The sequence below is a fragment of the Saccopteryx bilineata genome, chromosome 6, assembly GCF_036850765.1.
Source record: "Saccopteryx bilineata isolate mSacBil1 chromosome 6, mSacBil1_pri_phased_curated, whole genome shotgun sequence".
NCBI classification, from domain to species: domain Eukaryota; kingdom Metazoa; phylum Chordata; class Mammalia; order Chiroptera; family Emballonuridae; genus Saccopteryx; species Saccopteryx bilineata.
This window is the reverse complement of record NC_089495.1, coordinates 184,103,511-184,109,937: the sequence shown is the minus strand read 5'-3', so window position 1 is coordinate 184,109,937 and position 6,427 is coordinate 184,103,511. Positions and strand designations below refer to the sequence as shown.

Here is a 6,427-nt window from a genome sequence, read left to right as displayed (position 1 = left end):
ATGTGCCTTGACTGTGGGGCTACAGCAGACCGAGTAATCCCTTGCTTGAGCCAGCGACCTTGGGCTCAAGCTGGTGAGCTTTTTTGCTCAAACCAGATAAGCCTGCGCTCAAGCTGGTGACCTAGGGGTCTTGAACCTGGGTCCTCTGCATCCCAATCTGACGCTCTATCCACTGCGCCACCACTTGGTCAAGCTATTGCTTCATTTTTAATGTGAACAAAGTTCACCAGACATCTGGGGAAAGCTTGCCATGCCATACTAAAGAGAAACTAAATAAGCAAACAGCAGAAAATTGTTTCAGAGGAAAATCATGCAGGGACATAAGAGAAGTATTAAAAAAAAATTCTCTAATTACTATTATCAGTAATTAGATTCAGGAAGATATCACATCCAAAAAGCAAAAACAGGAACAACAGAGAATAGGAATGAATTCTCAGAAAATAAAAGATAAAAGTGTTATTGCTTACTTTAAAAATTGAGATGAGCCCTGGCCGGTTGGCTCAGCGGTAGAGCGTCAGCCTAGCGTGCGGAGGACCTGGGTTCGATTCCCGGCCAGGGCACACAGGAGAAGCGCCCATTTGCTTCTCCACCTCTCCACCGCACTTTCCTCTCTGTCTCTCTCTTCCCCTCCCGCAGCCAAGGCTCCATTGGAGCAAAGATGGCCCGGGCGCTGGGGATGGCTCTGTGGCCTCTGCCTCAGGCACTAGAGTGGCTCTGGTCACAACATGGCGACGCCCAGGATGGGCAGAGCATCGCCCCCTGGTGGGCAGAGCGTCGCCCCCTGGTGGGCGTGCTGGGTGGATCCCGGTCGGGCGCATGCGGAAGTCTGTCTGACTGTCTCTCCCTGTTTCCAGCTTCAGAAAAATGAAAAAGAAAAAAAAAATTGAGATGAAAAAAAAATTTGAGATGATATGGAAAATAAAGTTAAGTAACCCAAGAAACAGAACAAAATGAAGGGACAGTAAAGGTAAGATACAAAGAATCTTGTTGCTTTGCACAAAAAAGAAACAAAGTTCTTGGGATTTGCTGGGTTGTTTTGGGAGGAGGAAGTATAGTGGATGCTGTGGACTGGTGTGGTAGATTGCCCTGACTTTTCATCCGACTACTTTTCACACCCTTGCAATGTGGCTCTACATCCCCTCCTGGAAGAGGTGGAGTCTATTTCTGCTCTCCGCTAAGTTCCGCCCCATATCTGTGAGCTGAATAAATGGGTGCTGTCATGTTTTGGGGTAGCTTTCTTACTCAGCAAAAGCCAATGGATGCAACTCGGGATGTGCTCTTGAGCTCAGTTATTGTGGTGGTAGCCTCCTGACTCTGGCTTCTGTAGCCCCCCTCAAAATTTTGCAGCCAACTACTTTCCTGTATTAAATCCCCATCTGTAAAAAAACCCTGACCATGTCAAGTGTTGGTGAAGAAGACTAGACTGTAGCACCTGGAACCGTCAATACACTGCTGGTGGAAGTGTAAAGTGGAAGAACCACTTTGCAGAAATGTTTGGAAGCTTCTAACAAAGCTAAACATGCCCTGCCCTATCATCCAGCACTTTTTTTTTTTTTTCATCATCCAGCACTTTTTAAATGAGTGTATAACTCCACAGAAAAACTTATCAGGGTTTCTCCCCCATGCGACCAGGGCATGAACCAGGCATGGGCACAGACCAAAAGCCAAGCTGGGATAAACAAGAAGTTACTTTGTCCCTGGCTGATGTGAGACAAGCAACACCAAACCAGGGGCAACTCTACCCAGGTCAAGGACTCATAACAGTTTTATTCCTAATAGCTCAAATCTGGGAAAGCCCACATATTCCATTAAAATATAGAATGAATAAACAAACTGTGATATATTCATATAGGGGGGGGGAGGGGGTCCTCGGGTTATGACACAGTTCCGTTCCTATAACAGTGACGTAACCTGAATTTTGGTATAAGTTGAAACACACCCTAGTGTAAGTCACTTACCTATCCTAACACAGTTGTAAAATCATAATGTAGAACAGGGGTAGTCAACCTTTTTATACCTACCGCCCACTTTTGTATCTCTGTTAGTAGTAAAATTTTCTAACCGCCCACCGGTTCCACAGTAATGGTGACTTATAAAGTAGAGAAGTAACTTTACTTTATAAGATTTATAAAGTAGAGTTACAGCAAGTTAAAGCATATAATAATAATTACATACCAAGTACTTTATGTCGGATTTTCGCTAAGTTTGGCAGAATAAATCTTTATAAAACAACTTACTATAGTTAAATCTTTTTTTTTAGTTAAATCTTTTTTTAAAATATTTTTTTAAATTAAATTTAATGCAGTGACATTGATAAATGAGAGTACATATGTTGAGAGAAAACATTGCCAGATTATTTTGACATTTGATTATGCCGTATACCCCTCACCCAAAGTCAAATTATCTTCTGTCACCTTCTATCTGGTTTTCTTTGTGCCCCTCCCCTCCCCCACCCCCTTTCTCCTTCCTCGCCCCATCCCCTAGTTAAATCTTTTTATTTATACTTCGGTTGCTCCGCTACCGCCCACCATGAAAGCTGGAACATCCACTAGTGGGTGGTAGGGACCAGGTTGACTACCACTGATCTAGATCATAAAAACAAGTAAGACACAGCCTGACCTGTGGTGGCGCAGTGGATAAAGCGTCAACCTGGAATGCTGAGGTCGCTGGTTCGAAACCCTGGGCTTACCTGGTCAAGGCACATATGGGAGTTGATGCTTCCAGCTTCTCCCCCCTTCTCTCTCTCTGTCTCTCTCTCTTCTCTCTCTCTCTCTCTCTCTCTCTCTCTCTCCCCTTTCTAAAATGAATAAATAAAATAAAATTTTAAAAAATTAAAAAAAAAAAACAAGTAAGCCACAGATAAAGAATATTGTGCCTGACCTGTGGTAGCGCAGGGGATAAAGCATTGACCTGAAATTCTAAGGTCGCCAGTTCGAAACCCTGGGCTTGCCTGGTCAAAGAACCTATGGACCTATGGGAGTTGATGCTTCCTGCTCCTTCCCCCTTCCCTCTCTCTCTCTCTCCTGTCTAAAATGAATAAAGTCTTCTTCGGCCACATGCAGCCTAACTAGTTTACCCACTTAGTCCATAAGTATCCGTAAGTACAACGCTAACAGCATAAGCCGAACACATCTCAATTTTAAAGTTTTTGTGGACTGAGCATCATAAACTCTAAACATCGTATATTGAGACTGTCATAACCCAAGGACCCCCCCTGTAGTGGACTACCACTCAGCAATGAAAGAATACATTTCTGATATATACAACATATATCGATGTCAAAAAACGTGTTGAGTAAAAGATGCCAGACACAAACAGTATGTATTATCTGGTTCCATTCATATTAAATTTAAGAACAGGCAAAGCTAACCTAAGGTGATGAAATTAGAATAATGGTTGGGGGTGGAAACTGATAAAGAAGGATTACAAGTGAACTCTCTGGGGAGGTGGAAATAGTACAGATCTTGATCTAGGTACTGGTCACACAGGTATTTACTTGGATAAAAATTAAACTGCACACTTAAGATTGATGTATTTCCTGGAATGTAAATTATGTTTCAAAAAAACAAAACCCTTTCATGCAGTAAATACCTACAGTGGTTTCTGTTTTCTGCATTGAGCTCCAAATCCTGGGCGAGGGGCCACAGGACCAGAGAGAGTAAGAAGGTTTGAAAGCAAGCAGGGCACCAGCAGTGTGATAGGCATCTGTGGCCAGGGAAAAGTCTGCACTGAATGTTAAGAACTCTGATCTAACCTGACCAGGCGGTGGCGCAGTGGATAGAGTGTCATACTGGGATGCCGAGGACCCAGGTTCGAGACCCCGAGGTTGCCAGCTTGAGCACGGGCTCATCTGGGTTTTTTTTTTTTTAATATTTTATTTATTGATTTTTAGAGAGAGGGGAGAGAGAGAGAGAGAGAGAGAAAGGGGAGGAGCAAGAAGCATCAACTCCCATATGTGCCTTGACCAGGCAAGCCCAGGGTTTTGAACCGGCAACCTCAGTGTTCCAGGTCGACGCTTTATCCCATTGCGCCACCACAGGTCAGGCCATCTGGGTTTTTTTGAGCAAAAAAAGCTCACCAGCTTGGACCCAAGGTCGCTAGCGAGCAAAGGGTTACTCGGTCTGCTGCAGCCCCATGGTCAAGGCACATATGAGAAAGCAATCAATGAACAACTAAGGTGTCGCAAGGAAAAACTGATGATTGATGCTTCTCATCTCTCCGTTCCTGTCTGTCTGTCCCTGTCTATCCCTCTCTCTGACTCTCTCTGTCTCTGTAAAAAAAAAAAAGAACTTATCTAACTTTGAAGGCATGTCTTGCCCATGCATTCATTTCCGTGTCCCTCCAACCCCAATTTAAATATCTGTTGCCAAGCAACTTGTCAGTGGTTCTCAGGAATGAATAGCATATGTCAGCCTCTGAGTGGCAGTTGACCAGCAACACACTGCCTGGAGGCTGACAAAGCCACGCTGACCACAGGGGCTGGCAGCTCTGGAGGAGTTGGATGCAGCAGGGACTGACCCATGAGCTGACATTGTCCAAGTTCCCTCGTTCTTCTGAGACCCCTGAGAGGTAAGGGCTCATACCAAAGGACCTATCATATCCTAGATCATGACCTGAACCGTCTCATGTGACTGTTCAAGGCAAGGGGGAACTCCAGGAAGCCAGAGGAAAAGAAAATACTAGAAGGAAAGACACCAGCGTATCACTAGTCGTTTCTCCTAGGTGGTGGCATCATGAGTACAGATTTGATTTTCTTTCTTAAACATGTCTGTTTTCCCTCATATGAACCATATGAGCATTTACTAATTACCCCCAGCCTTATTGAGCATATGTTAATTTTTTGTAATAAAACAGTATGAAAATATAAACTATTTTAAAGAATAGCAATTTAGGAATTTATTTGAAACAATGTTGTAAAGGCAGGGATTATATTTTGTTTTTCAGTTTGGAAGAGTTCCCTGAAGGGACTCAGACATGAGAACATGTCCCTCTCTGCAGCCCTCCGGCACTATCTTTGGGCCTGACTTTGCTCTCTGGGGGAAATGTGAGCTGGTGGTTGCTGAGTCATCACATGTAAGCCACATGAGCCACAGCCTTCCTTGGAGAACTGGCCTGCAGACATGGGCCACCTGCATGGGGATGAGCTTTACTGCAGTGGGGGTGGAGGGGTGGGGCGTTGCGAAGCCCTCACTGGGGGAGCTGCCTGGGTATAGATCACTCTTTGGACTCACCCTTCTACTAATAAATGGACAACAATCAGTGACTTCTACTCATGAAAAAGGGTGGAATGTAATCAACATTTAAACACTTGCCATTTTCTGTTTATTTATTTATTTTTTTAAATTTTTTATTTTTTATTTATTTATTCATTTTTTAGAGAGGAGAGGGAGAGACAGAGAGAGAGAGAGAGAGGAGAGACAGAGAGAGAGAGAAGTGGGGGGAGGAGCTGGAAGCATCAACTCCTACATGTGCCTTGACCAGGCAAGCCCAGGGTTTCGACGAACTGGTAACCTCAACATTTCCAGGTCCACGCTTTATCCACTGCGCCACCACAGGTCAGGCTTCTGTTTGTTTATTTTAATAATAGCCATCTTAATGGCTGATCTCTATTCTAGATTGAATGTTTATGTTGCTCCCCCCACTCATATATTGAAACCTAATCCCCAATGTGATGCTATTTGGAGATTTGGAGGTGAGGGTCTTTGGAAGGTGATTAGGTCATAAGGGGAAAGCCTTCAGGAATGGAATTAGTGCTCTTTTTTTTTTTTTTCTTCTGAAGCTGGAAACGGGGAGAGACAGTCAGACAGACTCCTGCATGCGCCGGACCGGGATCCACCCGGCACGCCCACCAGGGGCGACGCTCTGCCCACCAGGGGGCGATGCTCTGCCGCGACCAGAGCCACTCTAGCGCCTGGGGCAGAGGCCAAGGAGCCATCCCCAGCGCCCGGGCCATCCTTGCTCCAATGGAGCCTTGGCTGCGGGAGGGGAAGAGAGAGACAGAGAGGAAGGAGGGGGGGGGGATGGAGAAGCAAATGGGTGCTTCTCCTGTGTGCCCTGGCCGGGAATCGAACCCGGGTCCCCCGCACGGCAGGCCGACGCTCTACCGCTGAGCCAACCGGCCAGGGCCTCTTTTTTTTTTTTTTTTAAAGATTTTATTTATTCATTATAGAGAGGGAAGAGAGAGAGAGCGAGAAGGGGGGAGGAGCAGAAAGCATCAACTCCCATATGTGCCTTGACCAGGCAAGCCCAGGGTTTTGAACCAGCAACCTCAGCGTTTCCAGGCTGACACTTTATCTGCTGCGCCACCACAGGTCAGGCGAATTAGTGCTCTTTTAAAGAAGACCCCAGAGCCCTGGCCAGATAGCTCGGCTGGTTAAAGCAGTGTCCCGATAGGCAGAGGTTGCCAGTTTGATGCTGTGAGGACACA

At 45.4% G+C, this 6,427-nt stretch overlaps 2 non-coding genes across 2 annotated transcripts; both read right to left on the bottom strand.

Annotated features, from left to right (window-relative positions):
- Positions 1–1,620: 1,620 nt before the first annotated feature.
- On the bottom strand, positions 1,621–1,756 carry LOC136309847 (small nucleolar RNA SNORA48). The gene has a single exon (XR_010726478.1). It is a non-coding gene; the product is annotated as a small nucleolar RNA SNORA48 (small nucleolar RNA).
- Positions 1,757–6,050: 4,294 nt separating this feature from the next.
- Positions 6,051–6,126, bottom strand: TRNAG-GCC (transfer RNA glycine (anticodon GCC)). Its single transcript has one exon. It is a non-coding gene; the product is annotated as a tRNA-Gly (tRNA).
- Positions 6,127–6,427: the final 301 nt, after the last annotated feature.